Consider the following 16,972-nt stretch of genomic DNA (forward strand, 5'->3'; position numbering starts at 1 on the left):
GCATCCACATTTTCACCAAGGCATCCAGGTGGATGGATGGTGCTTCCCTATGCCTTGACTTGACTTTGTTCAGTGGAATATTAATGCATGTGACATGGCCAAGATTTAAAATATGCTGGCCTCTTTGAATTTTCCCTCTTGTTCTCATGAACCCCATCACTATAAGCAGCACATGTCTTAGGAAGCCCAGGCCCCTCTGACCTAAGCCCTAAAAAGGGATATGTTGATCTGACCAACACTCAGACCCGAAGTCCCAAGCAGAGCTAGCCCAGCTGATTTGTGGACAATTGAGTGAGAAACACATGCTTATTATTAAATGCCACTGCATTTGGGGTGGACTATTATGCAGCATTAATATAATAATCATTGACTAGTACAAGAGGGAAAATAGACATCCCAGAATGTGATGAAGAAAGAAATAACAGAATGGAATACTTGGAGAAATTGTGAGTGTATTAGCTAAGGTTTTTCAGAAAAAGAGAAACAATAGGAGATATGTGTACTTCTAAAAATATGTAGTACAGTGGTCAAGCTCAAGCTCCATTTTGACTCTAGTCTGGACCAATTGCTAGCAACATATCATTAGACCAGCTACTTGACCTGTCTGTGTCTCAGTTACCTTTTCTATAAAAAAGGTTAATAATAATACTGACTTTTATGAATGTCTTAATGAGCAGTGAATTAGATTAATACACGTTGAATGCCTAGAATAATATAGGGCACACAGGACGTGATACATGCTTATTGCTGTTACATATGTCAGAATTCTTACACTTGCACCAGGGACTAGAAAATAATGACATAATATTTTTAAGTGTTCTATGATGAGATTTTGAACATATTTTATATTTCATAAAACTATTATTTTAAATAAAGAAAATATCTTCTTGGATGTTTGAGGTATTACAGTGTTTACCTTTAAAAGGTCCTTTATGAAATACTCATGGAAAGGAACCAGAGAAACATGAGACTAATGGCTGGGACTAATTGTAAGCAAGTCAATAATAGTTGATGTTGTTTAAATAAACAGTAATGAAAAAATACAAGGAAAGTGAAGGGCTTATCTGTGACAGCACAGAGTGAAACTTCTTGACTAAATCAATATAAGAGGGGTGCATGGCTGGATCAGTATAGGCTATGAAAAATGAAATCATATTTTCATGCAGAAATCTGTATACAAATGTTCATAGCAGCATAGTCAAAAAGCAGAAACTCAAATATCCATTTACCAATGAATGGATAAGTAAAATATGGTATCTATATAGTGGAATATTATTCAGCAATAAAAAGTAATGAATGCTGATACATTCTATAGCATGGATGAACCTTGAAAATATTGTGTGAAATAAAAGAAGTCAGTCACAAAAGACCGCATATTGTACAACTCAATTTATATGATATGTTCAGAATGGGCAAATTGACAGAGACAGAGAGTAGATAAGTGATTATCTGGGCTTAGGTGGAGGATGGAGAAAGATATGAGAGAAACTGCTAGTGGGTGTGGCACTTCTTTTTTGGGTTAATGAACATATTCTAAAATAGATTACAGTAATGGTTATACAATTCTGTGAATATGCTGAAACTATTGAATTGTACACTTTAGGTAAATTGAATGGTATGTAAATTATGTCTCAAAAAGATGAAAGTTTGAGCAAATTTAAACAAATATGCTTCAAGAATAATAATATTAGAAAAAGAATTCAAGGCAAAAATCATTTCCAAAAGGCCATTTCAAGTTGATAAAATACTAATAGCAGAGTTAAAAGAATCACACACTTTAAAGGTTTAAAATAAGACAAAAATATGACACAACTTTCATATATTATATAAAAATAAATAAACACTATTCTTGTGAAAGACTTGAATACACTTTTTTCCAGCTCTTGACAGAATAGGATGTGAAAAGAATGACAGAAGATATAATAATGTAAACAGTATGATGAAATTAATAAAATAGATGTACAATTATATTAACATCAAACAGAAAATACACTTTGTAAGCATTCATGTGATGTTTACAGAATTTAATTATATAGTTGAAATTGTAGAGGCCATATTTTCTGGCAGCACTGCATTAAAGCTAGAAATTAGGCACAAAGTGTAATCAAAACACATGAGAAAACCACTTGAAATTAAACAACAGTCTATTAAATAAGGATTGGTTTAAAGAAGAAAAAAAATTATAATTACATGTTATTTAGAAAATAGCAAAAATGAGAACAATATTTATCAAAACCAATAAGAAAAGGTTACCCTTTACCTAAAGTCAAATCCCTTAAAAGCTTTCATCACTAAATAGAAAATAATGTTATTACAGTAACTAAACACTTAATTTTTAAAAATGAACTAAAATAACCCCATGACATAATTAAAGGAGGAAATGATCATGTTGAAATCAGATATTTGTGAATTACAAGTAAATAATAGAGAATTCTTAATTCAACTCTGGAAATAATTCCTGGACTTATGATAGCGAGACTATGACAACACTAGAAGTCCAGAGTAACATAAAATTCTGGATAAAGTATGGGGCATGAATTTTTAAGTGCATGGTTCAGCTGGCTTGGAAGCAACACAAGTCTTAAAAGTCCAAAAACAAAAGAAAGAATAAATGCAGAGAGATAAGTGAGCCTTTCAGCACCATTTGCCCTCAGGAATCATATCATCCCTAGTGGCTTAGAGAGAGTTTTAAAGGATCCCATGTATTATGGGGACAAGACACATATAATCAGCAGACAAAATTTGGAACACACAGGTAGGAAGCAGGGCCTTGCTTAAAGCCAAACTTCTCTAAGGGCCACACCATCCTTGGTGAACTAAAATTACACACACTCACCCTCAGAGACAGACAATATAGATTCTGGTCTCTCTTGGACTTGGCTCAGGCTTATGTGAAAAATAATAATAAAAACAAAGCAAAAGGCAAAAGATTTCACCCAGGGAATCCTTAATAACAAGTTTACACTTGCATGAGGTTTGACGACCTTGACCATTGCCCTCAAAAAATAAAATAATAGAAGAAGAAGCCAAGATGGCGGCGTGAGTAGAGCAGTGGAAATCTCCTCCCAAAAACACATAGAGCTATGAAAATATAACAAAGAAAAATCTTCCTAAAATAGAGACCACAGGACACAGGACAACATCCAGACCACATCCACACCTGCAAGAACCCAGCGCCTTGTGAAGGGGGTAAGATACAAGCCCCAGCCCGGCGGGACCCGAGCGCCCCTCCCCCCGGCTCCCGGCGGGTGGAGAGAAACCGGAGCAGTTTTTTTTTTTTTTTTGGCGAGCGCTTTTTGGAAGCCTTAGAGGGACGGGCCCCCGTTGCTGGGGAGGCAGGGTGGCGGGACCGGTGAGGAGGTGCCTGGGAACAGCGCCGGAGGACAAAGAATATCCCGCGTTTCTCCCTGCGAGACCTGGGGGCGGGTGCCTGAGACCGGTGCCTGAGGACGGAGGAGGTCGCGCGTTTTTCCCCTTTTTTTTTTCTCTTTATGGCAAGCGCTTTTTGGAAGCCTTGAAGGGACGGGGACCCCAGTGCTAGGGAGGCACGGTGGCGGGACTGGTGAGCGGGTGGCTGGGACCGGCGCCTGAGGACAAAGAATATCCCCCGTTTTTCCCTGCGGAACCGGTGGGCGGGTGCCTGAGACCGGCACTTGAGGACAGAGGAAATCGCGCGTTTTTCCCCTTTTTTTTTTTTTTTTCTCTTTTCTGCGAGTGCTTTTTGGAAGCCTAAAAGGGACAGGGACCCCGGTGCTAGGGAGGCAGGGCGGCGGGACTGGTGAGCGGGTGCCTGGGACCGGCACCTGAGGACAAAGAATATCCCGCATTTTTCCCTGTGGGACCGGTGGGTGGGTGCCTGAGACCAGCACCTGAGGACGGAAGAAATCGCGCGTTTTTCCCCTTTTTTTTCTCTCTTTTTGCCAAGTGCTTTTTGGAAGCCTTGAAGGGACAGGGACCCCGGTGCTAGGGAGGCAGGGCGGCAGGACTGGTGAGCGGGTGCGTGGGACCAGTGCCTGAGGACAAAGAATATTGAGCGTTCCTTCCCTGCGGGACCGGTGGGTGGGTGCTTTTTGGAAGCCTTGAAAGGACAGGGACCCTGGTGCTAGGGAGACAGGGCAGCAGGACCAGTGCGCGGGTGCCTGGGACCGGCACCTGAGGAAAAAAAAAAAAAAAAATCGCGTGTTTTTTCTTTTTTTTTTCCTTTCTGTTCCCTCTCTCATTGTTGCTGTTGTTGTTTTGGTTTGGAGAGTGCTTTTTGGAAATCTTAAAGGGGCAGGACAGGTCACTTAGACCAGAAGCAGGGAATCTGGGGATCTCTGGGCACTCTAACCCCATGGGCAGCAGGGAGCACAGAGGCCCCTTACGGAGATAAATAGTCTCCTGGCTGCTCCCCCTCTAACGGGGCTCCACCATTTTGGAGGAATAGCCCCAGCCAGGCCAAGCCCACAGCAACAGTGGAGATAAACCCCAAAGCAACTGGGCAGGAAGCAGAAGCCCTGTCTGCGCACAGCTGCCCAGCACAAGCCACTAGAGGTCGCTATTCTCCCAGGAAAAGGCTACAAACCAACAAGAAGGGAAGCTCTTCCAGCGGTCACTTGTACCAGCTCTGCAGACTATCTCTATCACCATGAAAAGGCAAAACTACAGGCAGACAAAGATCACAGAGACAACACCTGAGAAGGAGACAGACCTAACTAGTCCTCCTGAAAAAGAATTCAAAATAAAAATCATGAACATGCTGACAGAGATGCAGAAAAAAATGCAAGAGCAATGGGATGAGATGCAGAGAAAAATGCAAGAGCAGTGGGATGAGATGCAGAGAAAAATGCAAGAGCAGTGGGATGAAGTCCGGAAGGAGATCACAGATGTCAGGAAAGAGATCACAGAAGTGAAACAATCCCTGGAAGGATTTATAAGCAGAATGGATAAGATGCAAGAGGCCATTGAAGGAATAGAAGCCAGAGAACAGGAACGTATAGAAGCTGACATAGAGAGAGATAAAAGGATCTCCAGGAATGAAACAACACTAAGAGAAATATGTGACCAATACAAAAGGAAAAACATTCGTATTATAGGGATACCAGAAGAGGAAGAAAGAGGAAAAGGGATAGAAAGGGTCTTTGAAGAAATAATTGCTGAAAACTTCCCCAAACTGGGGGAGGAAATAATCGAACAGACCATGGAATTATACAGAACCCCCAACAGAAAGGATCCAAGGAAGACAACACCAAGACACATAATAATTAAAATGGCAAGGATCAAGGACAAGGAAAGAGTTTTAAAGGCAGCTAGAGAGAAAAAGGTCACCTATAAAGGAAAACCAATCAGGCTAACATCAGACTTCTCAACAGAAACCCTACAGGCCAGAAGAGAATGGCATGATATACTTAATGCAATGAAACAGAAGGGCCTTGAACCAAGGATACTGTATCCAGCACGACTATCATTTAAATATGATGGTGGGATCAAACAATTCCCAGACAAGCAAAAGCTGAGGGAATTTGCTTCCCACAAACCACCTCTACAGGGCATCCTACAGGAACTGCTCTAGATGGGAGCACCCCTAAAAAGAGCACAGAACAAAACACACAACATATGAAGAAGGGAGGAGGAGGAATAAGAAGGGAGAGAAGAAAAGATTCTCCAGACAGTGTATATAACAGCTCAATAAGCGAGCTAAGTTAGGCAGTAAGATACTAAAGAAGCTAACCTTGAACCTTTGGTAACCACGAATCTAAAGCCTGCAATGGCAATAAGTACATATCTTTCAATAGTCACCCTAAATGTAAATGGACTTAATGCACCAATCAAAAGACATAGAGTAATAGAATGGATAAAAAAGCAAGACCCATCTATATGCTGCTTACAAGAAACTCACCTTAAACCCAAAGATAAGCATAGACTAAAAGTCAAGGGATGGAAAAACATATTTCAGGCAAACAACAGTGAGAAGAAAGCAGGGGTTGCAGTACTAATATCAGACAAAATAGACTTCAAAACAAAGAAAGTAACAAGAGATAAAGAAGGCCACTACATAATGATAAAGGGCTTAGTCCAACAAGAGGATATAACCATTCTAAATATATATGCACCCAATACAGGAGCACCAGCATATGTGAAGCAAATACTAACAGAACTAAAGAGGGAAATAGACTGCAATGCATTCATTGTAGGAGACTTCAACACACCACTCACCCCAAAGGATAGATCCACCGGGCAGAAAATAAGTAAAGACACACAGGCACTGAACAACACACTAGAACAGATGGACCTAATAGACATCTATAGAACTTTACATCCAAAAGCAACAGGATATACATTCTTCTCAAGTGCACATGGAACATTCTCTAGAATAGACCACATACTAGCTCACAAAAAGAGCCTCAGTAAATTCCACAATATTGAAATTCTACCAACCAATTTTTCAGACCACAAAGGTATGAAAGTAGAAATAAATTCTACAAAGAAAACAAAAAGGCTCACAAACACATGGAGGCTTAACAACATGCTACTAAATAATCAATGGATCAATGAACAAATCAAAATAGAGATCAAGGAATATATAGAAACAAATGACAACAACAACACTAAGCCCCAACTTCTGTGGGATGCAGCGAAAGCAGTCTTAAGAGGAAAGTATATAGCAATCCAGGCACACTTGAAGAAGGAAGAACAATCCCAAATGAATAGTCTAACATCACAATTATTAAAACTGGAAAAAGAAGAACAAATGAGGCCTAAAGTCAGCAGAAGGAGGGACATAATAAAGATCAGAGAAGAAATAAACAAAATTGAGAAGAATAAAACAATAGCAAAAATCAACGAAACCAAGAGCTGGTTCTTTGAGAAAATAAACAAAATAGATAAGCCTCTAGCCCAACTTATTAAGAGAAAAAGAGAGTCAACACAAATCAACATAATCAGAAATGAGAATGGAAAAATCACGACAGACTCCACAGAAATACAAAGAATTATTAAAGACTACTATGAAAACCTATATGCCAACAAGCTGGAAAACCTAGAAGAAATGGACAACTTCCTAGAAAAATACAACCTCCCAAGACTGACCAAGGAAGAAACACAAAAGTTAAACAAACCAATTACAAGCAAAGAAATTGAAACAGTAATCAAAAAACTACCCAAGAACAAAACCCCGGGGCCAGACGGATTTACCTCGGAATTTTATCAGACACACAGAGAAGACATAATACCCATTCTCCTTAAAGTGTTCCACAAAATAGAAGAAGAGGGAATACTCCCAAACTCATTCTATGAAGCCAACATCACCCTAATACCAAAACCAGGCAAAGACCCCACCAAAAAAGAAAATTACAGACCAATATCCCTGATGAACGTAGATGCAAAAATACTCAATAAAATATTAGCAAACAGAATTCAACAGTATATCAAAAGGATCATACACCATGACCAAGTGGGGTTCATCCCAGGGATGCAAGGATGGTACAACATTCGAAAATCCATCAACATCATCCACCACATCAACAAAAAGAAAGACAAAAACCACATGATCATCTCCATAGATGCTGAAAAAGCATTTGACAAAATTCAACATCCATTCATGATAAAAACTCTCAGCAAAATGGGAATAGAGGGCAAGTACCTCAACATAATAAAGGCCATATATGATAAACCCACAGCCAGCATTATACTGAACAGCGAGAAGCTGAAAGCATTTCCACTGAGATCGGGAACCAGACAGGGATGCCCACTCTCCCCACTGTTATTTAACATAGTACTGGAGGTCCTAGCCACGGCAATCAGACAAAACAAAGAAATACAAGGAATCCAGATTGGTAAAGAAGAAGTTAAACTGTCACTATTTGCAGATGATATGATACTGTACATAAAAAACCCTAAAGACTCCACTCCAAAACTACTAGAACTGATATCGGAATACAGCAAAGTTGCAGGATACAAAATCAACACACAGAAATCTGTAGCTTTCCTATACACTAACAACGAATCAATAGAAAGAGAAATCAGGAAAACAATTCCATTCACCATTGCATCAAAAAGAATAAAATACCTAGGAATAAACCTAACCAAGGAAGTGAAAGACTTATACTCTGAAAACTACAAGTCACTCTTAAGAGAAATTAAAGGGGACACTAATAAATGGAAACTCATCCCATGCTCATGGCTAGGAAGAATTAATATCGTCAAAATGGCCATCCTGCCAAAAGCAATATACAAATTTGATGCAATCCCTCTCAAATTACCAGCAACATTCTTCAATGAATTGGAACAAATAATTCAAAAATTCATATGGAAACACCAAAGACCCCGAATAGCCAAAGCAATCCTGAAAAAGAAGAATAAAGTAGGGGGGATCTCACTCCCCAACTTCAAGCTCTACTACAAAGCCATAGTAATCAAGACAATTTGGTACTGGCACAAGAACAGAGCCACAGACCAGTGGAACAGATTAGAGACCCCAGAAATTAACCCAAACATATATGGTCAATTAATATTTGATAAAGGAGCCATGGACATACAATGGCAAAATGACAGTCTCTTCAACAGATGGTGCTGGCAAAACTGGACAGCTACATGTAGGAGAATGAAACTGGACCATTGTCTAACCCCATATACAAAGGTAAACTCAAAATGGATCAAAGACCTGAATGTAAGTCACGAAACCATTAAACTCTTGGAAAAAAACATAGGCAAAAACCTCTTAGACATAAACATGAGTGATCTCTTCTTGAACATATCTCCCCGGGCAAGGAAAACAACAGCAAAAATGAGCAAGTGGGACTACATTAAGCTGAAAAGCTTCTGTACAGCGAAAGACACCATCAATAGAACAAAAAGGAACCCTACAGTATGGGAGAATATATTTGAAAATGACAGATCTGATAAAGGCTTGACGTCCAGAATATATAAAGAGCTCACACGCCTCAACAAACAAAAAACAAATAACCCAATTAAAAAATGGGCAGAGGAACTGAACAGACAGTTCTCCAAAAAAGAAATACAGATGGCCAAGAGACACATGAAAAGATGCTCCACATCGCTAATTATCAGAGAAATGCAAATTAAAACTACAATGAGGTATCACCTCACACCAGTAAGGATAGCTGCCATCCAAAAGACAAACAACAACAAATGTTGGCGAGGCTGTGGAGAAAGGGGAACCCTCCTACACTGCTGGTGGGAATGTAAATTAGTTCAACCATTGTGGAAAGCAGTATGGAGGTGCATCAAAATGCTCAAAACAGACCTACCATTTGACCCAGGAATTCCACTCCTAGGAATTTACCCTAAGAACGCAGCAATCAAGTTTGAGAAAGACAGATGCACTCCCATGTTTATCGCAGCACTATTTACAATAGCCAAGAATTGGAAGCAACCTAAATGTCCATCTGTAGATGAATGGATAAAGAAGATGTGGTACATATACACAATGGAATACTACTCAGCCATAAGAAGTGGAAAAATCCAACCATTTGCAGCAACATGGATGGAGCTGGAGAGTATTATGCTCAGTGAAATAAGCCAAGCGGAGAAAGAGAAATACCAAATGATTTCACTCATCTGAGGAGTATAGGAACAAAGGAAAAACTGAAGGAACAAAACAGCAGCAGAATTACAGAACCCAAAAATGGACTAACAGGTACCAAAGGGAAAGGAACTGGGGAGGATGGGTGGGCAGGGAGGGATAAGGGGGGGGAAGAAGAAGGGGGGTATTAAGATTAGCATGCATGGGGGGGAGGGAGAAAGGGGAGGGTGGGCTGCACAACACAGAGAGGACAAGTAGTGACTCTACAACATTTTGCTAAGCTGATGGACAGTAACCGTAATGTGGTTGTTAGGGGGGACCTGATATAGGGGAGAGCATAGTAAACATAGTATTCTTCAGGTAAGTGTAGATTAAAAATTTAAAAAAAAAAAAAAAGAAAGAAAGAAAGAAAAGGGGGATTACTCCTTAACAGGATAAAACTATTGGTAAATCAAAGATCAACGCATGCTTTAAATATCCTTAATGTTGATCACTTAAAGGGTGTCAGATGATCAGCTATGGAGGTACTCTTTTCTGATAATATGCCTTTCTCTTAATTAAAAAAAAAAAAAAAAAAAAAAGCAGTTACTGTGTGCTGACCTCCAATGAGTTCTGCACAGTGGTATAGAGGGCATGTCAAAGTGTGGGCAAAGGGTCTGTTTGTTTCTACGCAGAAGATCAAGGCCTAGCTTGGATACCCAGAAAATGAACTAAGATACGATATGAGGAGGAGCTTCCGGCATCAGCACTCTCTGGAGGACTCGTGCCGGGGGATGATCATCAAAAAGCCTCCACAGGGATCCGGACGATGCTGCGGTTGTGGCTGCATCCAGCCCACCATCTCCTGGACTTGCCATGAGAAGGAGGAGGGAGATGTCTAGGCTGGCATGTGCATACAGTGAGACAACGAATTTGACTGGATCTGTACTTTTGGAACTCAACCAGGAGTTGGGAGGGGTGCAAGTTGTAGCACCCCAAAATCTCATGACTATAGACTATCTATGGTTAAAAGAACATATGGGATGTGAACAGATCCCAGAAATGGGCTGCTTTAATTTGTCTGATGGTTCAAGTACAGTTGAAAAATATCCATCATATCATAGATAAATTTTCACAAATGCCTAGGGTGCCTAAATGGTTTTCTTGGCTTCACTGGAGATGGCTGGTAATTATAGATTTGCTTTGTTTATGTCACCGTATTCCTATTATGTCAATATGTGTGTGCAAATTAGTTAGTAGTTTAAAACCTATACATACTTAAGGTACTATACAAGAAGATATGTCAAAGAAATAATCAATCCTCCCAAGTTTCCTTCATATGCTACATCTATAGCTTTTCTTCTTCCTTCCTAATTACAAACTTTAAATAGAATTCGTGCCTCATATCGAATTTACCGAGTATCATAATTCCTCCAGGTGGTAAAGATACCTCGAGACAAGTGCTGGGCATAGAAGCCACAGGGCATAAATCTGCAAAGAAGTAAAAAGCTAACCTTTGCAAACAATATGGCTTCTCTCTCACTTACCAACTTTACATTTCCCTGTATGGCCCCGGAAGATGACTGGTTAGCCAGAGACGGGTAAGATTCCTCAAGGGAGGAACAACCTAAGACAGGCACAGTCGCAGGGGGGCCATCAGGTGAGAATTTGGGGATCAACAGAGGTGAGGCTCAGAACCTCACCCCCCCTGCTTTGAGAGAAATCTTCTGCATCCGTGGATGTCTTGCTGCCCTTGTCTAGCCTGGATTAATACTTAGTCCATAGGCACACACCTGATCATCTGATCATCTACATTTGCCTTCTTACAGCACTAAACTATGTTTTCTACCTTTATCTTGCATCTACCTACCACTTCAGCATTTTATTAAAAATAAAAATAATAATAATAATAGGAGAAATGTGGGATCAACATATAAATCAAGTACAAAAATCAAATGAATATTCATATTTGACCTGATGGTTTATAGGTCATATTGCATGATCAAAACCGAAAGTTTCTGTGATGACTGCCCTTGTACTGTTCACCATGTAAGAATTTATTCACTCTGTAAGAATTCGTTCACCATGTAAGAACTTGTTCGTTATGCTTCAGAAGATTGGAGACTGACGAGAATTAGGCTTGAGATGGATTAATGATTGTACATTGAGCATTGACCCCCCTATACTGAATTTTATTGTTGTTAACAACCTTTTGATCAATAAATATGAGAGATGCCCTCTCAAAAAAAAAAAAAATAAAATAAAATAAAATAAAATAATAAAATAAAAAATACAGCTTCAAGTTTCCTGAATGATAATCCTCCCTGAGACACTAGCAGTGGAAAATGTATTCCTCTTTGAGAAAATGCACCTTAAATTCACACCTCAAAAGTTCCCACAGATAATGTTTCATAAAACATCATCTCATAATTATACATCACAGGACATATGTGAGGAATTAAACAACCATAATACAATGCAGAAAAAAATAATCATACCCACAATGACTGTAGATACAGAGCTTATCAGATAGATAATATATAATTGGCATATAATTTACCTGAAATAAAAGGAAGCAAAGTGATCTATACTTCAATGCAATCCTTGTCAAAATTCCAATTACTTCTTTTTCGAAACTAGAAAAATCCTTCCTGAAATTTGTATGGAATCTCAAGGGACCCTGACTAACCAAAACAATCTTGAACATGGAAAACAAAGTTGTAGGATGCATACTTCCTGATTTCAAAACATAATGCAAATCTATAGTAAAAAAAAAGTAGTACTGGCATAAAGGCAGACATGTAGATCAATGGAATAGAATAGAGAGTCCATAAACAAATTCTTGTATATTTGGTCAAATGATTTTCAACAAGGGTACCAAGACCATTCAGTGGGGAATTACAGTCCTTTCAACAAATGGTGTAGGGAAAATTGTATATCCACCTGCAAAATAAGTATTTGAAGCTTTATCTTACACCACATGCAAAAATTAACTCAAAATGGATCAAAGATTTAAATACAAAAGCTAAAACTCTAAACCTTGTAGGAGAAAACATAAGGGGAAAGCTTCATAAAACTGCATTGGGGATGGTCCCAGGAGTAGCAGACGGATAGTCGCGGGTGTGAGCACAGAATGCCAATGAGCCAGCGGTGCAATAACGAACAAGACTTAGAAATTACATCAGTGAAGAAGAAGAAAGGTCTCATGGAAGTGAATACAGCCACCCACAGAGACCAGAGGACACAGGACAACATCCAGACCACATCCACACCTGCGAGAACCCAGCGCCTCGCAAAGGGGTTAAGATATAAGCCCTGGCCCTGTGGGACCCGAGCATGCCTCCCCCCAGCTCCTGGCAGGTAGAGAGGAGTCATCAGGGAGGGAAAGAGAGCCCAGGACTGCTGAACACCCAGCCCCAGGATTCCGGACCACAACGCAGACACAGTGCATGTGTGGGGTCCTGGATACTAGGTAAACAGGGCAGCAGGACCGGTGAGCGGGTGCCTGAGGCTGACGCAGGAGAACAGAGGAACGGGAGTGGTTTTTTTTTTTTTTTTTTTTTGCGAGTGCTTTTTGGAAGCCTTAAAGGGACAGGGACCCCAATACTAGGGAAACAGGGCAGCAAGACCTGTGAGCGGGTGCCTGAGACCGGTGCCTGAGGACAAAGAAAATCATGCATTTTTCCCATTTTTTTTTCCTCTTTCATTGTTGCTGTTGTTTTGGTTTGGAGAGTGCTTTTTGGAAGTCTTAAAGGGGCAGGACAGGACACTTAGCCCAGAGGCAGGGAATCTGGGGATCTCTGGGCACTCTAACACCCTGGGTTACAGGGAGCACAGAGGCCCCTTACGGAGATAAATAGCCTCCCGGCCGCTCCCCCTCCAATGGAGCTCCACCATTTTGGAGGAGCAGCCCCAGCCAGGCATGTCCACAGCAACAGTGGAGATAAACTCCAAACCAACCAGGCAGGTAGCTGAAGCCCTGTCTGTGCACAGCTGCTAAGCATAAGCCACTAGAGGTCGCTATTCTCCCAGGAGAGGAAGGCCACAAACCAACAAGAAGGAAAGCTCTCCCAGCTGTCACTTGTACCAGCTCTGCAAACTATCTCTATCATCATGAAAAGGTAAAACTATAGGCAGACAAAGATCACAGAGACAAAACCTGAGGAGACAGACCTAACCAGTCTTCCTGAAAAAGAATTCAAAATAAAAATCATGAACATGCTGACAGAGATGCAGCGAAGAATGCAAGAGCAATGGGATGAGATGCAGAGAAAAATGCAAGAGCAATGGGATGAAGTCCGGAGGGAGATCACAGATGTCAGGAAGGAGATCACAGAAGTTAAACAATCCCTGGAAGGATTTATAAGCAGAATGGATAAGATGCAAGAGGCCATTGAAGGAATAGAAACCAGAGAACAGGAATGTATAGAAGCTGACATAGAGAGAGATAAAAGGATCTCCAGGAACAAAACAACACTAAGAGAATTATGTTACCAATCCAAATGGAATAATATTCATATTATAGGGGTACCAGAAGAAGAAGAAAGAGGAAAAGGGATAGAAAGTCTCTTTGAAGAAATAATTGCTGAAAACTTCCCCAAACTGGGGGAGGAAATAATTGAACAGACCAAGGAAATACACAGAACCCCCAACAGAAAGGATCCAAGGAGGACAACACCAAGACACATAATAATTAAAATGGCAAGGATCAAGGACAAGGAAAGAGTTTTAAAGGCAGCTAGAGAGAAAAAGGTCACCTATAAAGGAAAACCCATCAGGCTAACATCAGACTTCTCAACAGAAACCCTACAGGCCAAAAGAGAATGGCATGATATATTTAATGCAATGAAACAGAAGGGCCTTGAACCAAGGATACTGTATCCAGCACGACTATCATTTAAATATGATGGCGGGATTAAACAATTCCCAGACAAGCAAAAGCTGAGGAAATTTGCTTCCCACAAACCACCTCTACAGAGCGTCTTACAGGGACTGCTCTAGATGGGAGCACTCCTAAAAAGAGCACAGAACAAAACACACAACATATGAAGAATGGAGGAGGAGGAATAAGAAGGGAGAGAAGAAAAGACTCTCCAGACAGTGTATATAACAGCTCAATAAGCGAGCTAAGTTAGGCAGTAAGATACTAAAGAAGCTAACCTTGAACCTTTGGTAACCACCAATCTAAAGCCTGCAATGGCAATAAGTACATATCTCTCAATAGTCACCCTAAATGTAAATGGACTTAATGCACCAATCAAAAGACATAGAGTAACAGAATGGATAAAAAAGCAAGAGCCATCCATATGCTGCTTACAAGAAACTCACCTCAAGCCCAAAGACAGGCACAGACTAAAAGTCAAGGGATGGAAAAACATATTTCAAGCAAACAACAGTGAAAAGAAAGCAGGGGTTGCAGTACTAATATAAGACAAAATAGACTTCAAAACAAAGAAAGTAACAAGAGATAAAGAAGGATACTACATAATGATAAAGGGATTAGTCCAACAAGAGGATATAACCATTCTAAATATATATGCACCCAACACAGGAGTACCAGCATTTGTGAAACAAATACTAACAGAACTAAAGAGGGAAATAGACTGCAATGCATTCATTTTAGGATACTTCAACACACCACTCACCCCAAAGGATAGATCCACCAGGCAGAAAATAAGTAAGGACACATAGGCACTGAACAACACACTAGAACAGATGGACCTAACAGACATCTATAGAACTCTACATCCAAAAGCAACAGGATATACATTCTTCTCAAGTGCACATGGAACATTCTCCAGAATAGACCACATACTAGCTCACAAAAAGAGCCTCAGTGAATTCCAAAATATTGAAATTCTACCAACCAATTTTTCAGACGACAAAGGTATAAAACTAGAAATAAATTCTACAAAGAAAACAAAAAGGCTCACAAACACATGGAGGCTTAACAACATGCTTCTAAATAATCAATGGATCAATGAACAAATCAAAATAGAGATCAAGGAATATATACAACCAAATGACAACAACAACACAAAGCACCAACTTCTGTGGGATGCAGAAAAAGCAGTCTTAAGAGGAAAGTATATAGCGATCCAGGCACACTTGAAGAAGGAAGAACAATCCCAAATGAATAGTCTAATATCACAATTATCAAAACTGGAAAAAGAAGAACAAATGAGGCCTAAAGTCAGCAGAAGGAGGGACATAATAAAGATCAGAGAAGAAATAAACAAAATTGAGAAGAATAAAACAATAGCAAAAATCAACGAAACTAAGAGCTGGTTCTTTGAGAAAATAAACAAAATAGGTAAGCCTCTAGCCAAACTTATTAAGAGAAAAAGAGAATCAACACAAATCAACAGCATCAGAAATGAGAAAGGAATAATCATGACAGACTCCACAGAAATACAAAGAATTATTAAAGACTACTATGAAAACCTATATGCCAACAAGCTGGAAAACCTAGAAGAAATGGACAACTTACTAGAAAAATACAACCTCCCATGACTGACCAAGGAAGAAACACAAAAGTTAAACAAACCAATTACGAGCAAAGAAATTGAAACGGTAATCAAAAAACTACCCAAGAACAAAACCCCAGGGCCGGATGGATTTACCTCAGAATTTTATCAGACACACAGAGAAGACATAACACCCATTCTCCTTAAAGTGTTCCAAAAAAATAGAAGAGAAGGGAATACTCTCAAACTCATTCTATGAAGCCAGCATCACCCTAATACCAAAACCAGGCAAAGACCCCACCAAAAAAGAAAATTACAGACCAATATCCCTGATGAATGTAGATGCAAAAATACTCAATAAAATATTAGCAAACAGAATTCAACAGTATATCAAAAGGATCATACACCATGATCAAGTGGGATTCATCCCAGGGATGCAAGGATGGTACAACATTCGAAAATCCATCAGCATCATCCACCACATCAACAAAAAGAAAGACAAAAACCACATGATCCGCTCCATAGATGCTGAAAAAGCATTTGACAAAATTCAACATCCATTCATGATAAAAACTCTCAGCAAAATGGGAATAGAGGGCAAGTACCTCAACATAATAAAGGCCATATATGATAAACCCACAGCCAGCATTATACTGAACAGCGAGAAGCTGAAAGTATTTCCTCTGAGATCGGGAACCAGACAGGTATGGCCACTCTCCCCACTGTTATTTAACATAGTACTGGAGGTCCTAGCCACGGCAATCAGACAAAACAAAGAAATACAAGGAATCCAGACTGGTAAAGAAGAAGTTAAACTGTCACTATTTGCACATGATATGATACTGTACATAAAAAACCCTAAAGACTCCATTCCAAAACTACTAGAACTGATATCAGAATACAGCAAAGTTGCAGGATACAAAATTAACACACAGAAATCTGTAGCCTTCCTATACACTAACAATGAACCAATAGAAAGAGAAATCAGGACAACAATTCCATT

The sequence above is a fragment of the Manis javanica genome, chromosome 4 (assembly GCF_040802235.1).
Source record: "Manis javanica isolate MJ-LG chromosome 4, MJ_LKY, whole genome shotgun sequence".
In the NCBI taxonomy this organism is placed as follows: domain Eukaryota; kingdom Metazoa; phylum Chordata; class Mammalia; order Pholidota; family Manidae; genus Manis; species Manis javanica.